The sequence below is a fragment of the Microtus ochrogaster genome, chromosome X, assembly GCF_000317375.1.
Source record: "Microtus ochrogaster isolate Prairie Vole_2 chromosome X, MicOch1.0, whole genome shotgun sequence".
In the NCBI taxonomy this organism is placed as follows: domain Eukaryota; kingdom Metazoa; phylum Chordata; class Mammalia; order Rodentia; family Cricetidae; genus Microtus; species Microtus ochrogaster.
Window position 1 is genome coordinate 40,907,200 of NC_022026.1, and position 4,524 is coordinate 40,911,723.

The following is a 4,524-nucleotide window of genomic DNA, read 5'->3' on the forward strand; positions in this document are numbered from 1 at the left end:
GAAGACAGCTAGCTCTATAAGGGTTATGTCCCAGTCCTTTGTTCTATATTCTGGACGCTATTTTACCTTAGGCTATGAATTTCAGTCCCAAGGTGATGATTTCATGGTCATAAACATCCAAGCAAACTCAAATGATCAGCAGTAAATGGGCTGACTAAACATGACTCCAAAATTCCAGGAACTATTCTTGACCCCAACTAACAGATGGTTCCCTTGGTCCTATCTCTAAGTGACTGCAGCCCTTTAACTTTCTAGTCTGGTGGCGATAATGGTGATAAAAAGCCAAACGAAGCATGGCAGGCATCTCTGCTCACTCTCTCACCTCCAGTGTATGAGTGCTATGTAAATGCATAAGCCTTAGGAGACCAATTGGTGGACTGCAGCTTTAAGAGAAATGAAAGACTATAAACGTCTGTCTTACGAAGCAAGGCATAAACTTAGAACTTGCATTACTTTTTAGGTTTTGAAGGATAATTTGTAGGATGCAGTTTTTAAGGCTTTTACCTCATTATTTTCAAAGAAACCACAGGGAGCAATAACATAGGAGAGATGAGCAGATAGTTACATGACTAATCTACATGGAAACACGACAGCTTTTCAAAGAATTTTCTGAGTATCATAGCATTGAAGACAGGGTGGAAGAATCTTTTTTAAAAAATGGGACTGGGGGATGGAGAGATGCTGTTCAGTGATTAAAAAAAAAAACAAAAAACAAAACACTTGCCACTCTCCCAGAGGATCCAATTTCAGTTCCCAGCACTTATACAGCAGCTCGTAATCACCGTCTGTATTTTCTAGGGGATTCTATGCCATTTTTTAGCCTCCATGGGCACCAGGCATGCATGTGGTACACATACTTAGATGCAGGCAAAACACCCATACACATAAAAAGAAAACGAGGCTGAACTAAGAAAGATTAATTAATAAAGAAATTAGTTTTTTTAATTCTTAGCGTTTGTGTGCTATGATTTGATTTCTGAACCCAATCATCTATGAGACTCAGGTTTAAGAAAATCCATAGCTCTGGAAACGTTAACTGTTTCATATACAGACTGAGAGCTGAGGCGAAAGGGAGGAACTCTGGAATATGGACATTTACTCTTTACTTAACCAGGCCAACAAAGGAGAGAGAGAGGAGAGAAAGAGAGAGAGAGAGAGAGAGAGAGAGAGAGAGAGAGAGAGAGAGAGAGGTGGTGGAGGAGGAAAGGGGAAGGGAGATAAGCAGGGAGAAGGTCAGAAATCTACAGCTGGAAGATTGCAGAGGTCTGACACCCTCTCAGGAAGGAAGTGGACTGAGATACTGCTGGCAGTTGAATATTGAATTGACACCTTTGTTTTCCCTTTGTGAAGATTCTCATCCACCAAATAGGCATGAATAACAAAGTGTGTTAGTGCGCTTTGCATTGCTGTGACAAAACTCTCGAGATAACCAATTCAAACAGTAGCAAGCCTTATGATTTTATAAACATCAGTCAATGGTGCCTTGGTCCCACTGCTTTGGGGTCTAGATATTATGCCTGGGCATATATGATTAAATAAATCTGTTTCATATAATGGTGACCAAAGGGAAGTTGGGGCAGGGACAAATGGACAGGTTAGGGTACTAATAATCTCCTTCAAGGACATACCCCAATGATCTAATTCCCTAACATTAATCCTGGCCTCCAGAAGGTTCCATCACTACCAAACAGCACTATATTCATTAATATACAAATCTTTGGAGATCCAATTTATAACACAAAGGTATCCAGGAAGTGTGCAATAAAGTTGAAGACCATGGATGCTGAATCAGGATCAGGCAGAATTCAGCCTCTAGTTCTCACCAATATTGGGCTCGTTTTATATGCTTTAAAATGGGGCCAACAGCAGTCTTTGCTTCTGGTTATCATGAGAATTCATTCAGTACATACTTGGAAAATGCTTACAACTGCACCCGACACCCAGAAAATACTGTTTGAGCATTTGTTCAATTAGTAAGGGAGATTGGACCAAGCACGCATTAATCCATGTTCTGGTAGGTTTCACAGCTGACAGAAAACATTGTAAGGGCTCATAGTTCATACCTCAATTTCATTTTTCTTATTCTTTATGATTAAAATGATAAACTGATTATAAAACTCCATTTGATCTTGTAATTTCAGGAAATTTTTTCTAATAGGAATTTCCACTGCTAAATTTTTCTGATATAAACTTTTAGTTGATTACTTATATAGACTAGGTCTATCATGGCCCTGCAAATATTAACTTTAACCTGCTTAGTACATGTATATTATAAGAACTAAGGATGCTTTTCTCCAAGGAGAATTGGTCTGTAGTTCATACCAGAGCTTCCAAAGAAGTTATTTTTTTTTAATTTACTTATTTATTGAGGATTTCCAAAGAAGTTATTTATAATTTTATAAAAACGTCTCTAACGCTTGGGGCTGGTTTTCAAGTGACATCCGTTCAGGCTGTGGAAAAACTTGATCCATAAGAGAACAGTAAATTTCTTAACATCTTTAGATATTTCTCCCCAAAAGATGAGCATCAACAGTCTTGGAATATGTACTAAAACAAGCTTTGCCCTCATTGCTCAGACCTATCCCTTCTCAGGAACAATATAAAAAGGCCTTTAAACTTCTATTTTGTTACTGGACTACCACAAGAATGTGAGTTGGGGTAACTAACTTTGTCCCTGGGATTTTCTTCAGCCTCGAGTCTGGTGGTCTTTGCTGGTGCCAGACTTCCTTTGTTAACTCAAGACTGCTCTACAGAATATAAAATAGCTATGTTCACTGCTCCTCATGTTTTGGGAGAAACAGTTTCAAATTAATGCTTCTCTTTCTGTTTATTCTGCTTCTGACGCTGCTTTGCTCTATTCTTTTGCAACGCAAATTAGAATAGTCTATATGTGGATTGCATTTGCTTAGGTTTGTTTCCTCAAACGTATTTTTAAAGTTAGTATTTTTCCCAGAGAAAGGTTTATTTTTTAAAATGGGATCATACTAACTTTTGGCAAAGGGATGGAACAAAATTATTGTGTTATTAAATTAAGTTCATATATCTTGATAGCTTAAAGAGAAAGGATATATCTTTGCTAAGTAGTCATCTTAATGTGTTCCAATTGCTCCTCTGAACATATGTGTATATGAATATGTACATATAAGTATATGGATATGTAGACATCTATCTAACAAATCATTTTGGAGCCTTAGTGGCCCAGAACTTGCAACATTTTTGGTTTTCAGCCTAGACTTTAACATTTTTCCTTTGATGTTTTAATAATTTTAGGATTTATTTTTAGTATTTTAATTGTGTATGGATGTGTATTTCTGCAAGAAAATTCCTCATGCCAGGGAAGGCCTTAGGCATCAGATCCCCTGGAGTTGGAGTTTGAAATGGTTGTGAGCCAGCCTCCTGGCAAGGGTGGTAGCACTCAAACTTAAGACTTCTAGAAGACCAGCAAGTATTCTTAACTACTGAACCATCTCTTCAGCACCTTAATAATGTTTTTCAAGGTACATAGTTTCTTTTCAATTAACAGGAGCAAGTGATTTGAGCATGGGAATTTTTAAAAGTTCAACCTTGGGCTCTTTTTGGAGGTTTCTCTTGGGCAGTTGGCTGTGTAAAGATGAAGCTGAATATCTTCCCCCATTCAGCCACCCGCTGTCAGAAACTCCTTGAAGTGGATAAGGAATGCAAACTTTGTATATTCTAGCACAAGTAGCTGGTGATGCCCTGGGTGAAGAGTGGAAGGGTTATGTGGTCCAAATCAGTGGTGGGAAACAGGGTTTTCCCAAGAAGCAAGGTATCATGCCCCTGGGCAGGGTGTGCCTGCTGTTGAGTAATGGGCATTCTTGTTAGAGACCAAGGAGAACTGGAGAGAGGAAGGGCAATTCTGTTTGGGATGTGTTGTGGATGCCAATCTAAGCGCTCTCAACTTGATTATTGTATAAAATAAAATAAAACATGGAAGGATATTCTTGGACTGACAGATACCACTGTGCCTCTGCAGTTGGAACCAAAAAAAGCTCGTAGAATCCGAACGCTTTTCAACCTCTCTAAAGATGATGATGTCTAGCAATCTGTTTTTAGAAAGCCCTAAAACAAAGAAGTTAAGAAGTCCCTCAGCACCAATGCACCTTAAATTCAGTGTCTTATTACTCCACATATCCTGTAACACAAATGCTGATGCATTGCTCTGAAGAAGCAACAACATACTAAGAATAAAAAGAAAGAAGCTGTAGAATATGCCAAACTTCTGGCCAAGTGAATGAAGGAAGTCGAAGAAAACCACCAGAAGCAGATTGCTAAGAGACAAAGACTGTCTTTCTGAGAGCTTCTACGTATTATTTTCTGAGTTCAGGAAATAATAAATTTTTAAGAGCAACTAATAGGAGCTGGATGGTGGCAGCGCACGACTTTTAATCCAGTCACTCAGGAGGCAGAGGTCTCTGTGAGTTCGAGGCCAGCCTGGTCTACAAACCCACACCCACCCACAGAGAGAGAGAGAGAGAGAGAGAGAGAGAGAGAGAGAGAGAGAGA

General features: G+C 38.9%; 1 pseudogene; it reads left to right on the forward strand.

Moving 5' to 3' along the window:
* Positions 1–3,610: 3,610 nt before the first annotated feature.
* LOC106144090 lies at positions 3,611–4,315 on the forward strand (annotated as a pseudogene).
* The last annotated feature ends 209 nt before the right edge of the window (positions 4,316–4,524 follow it).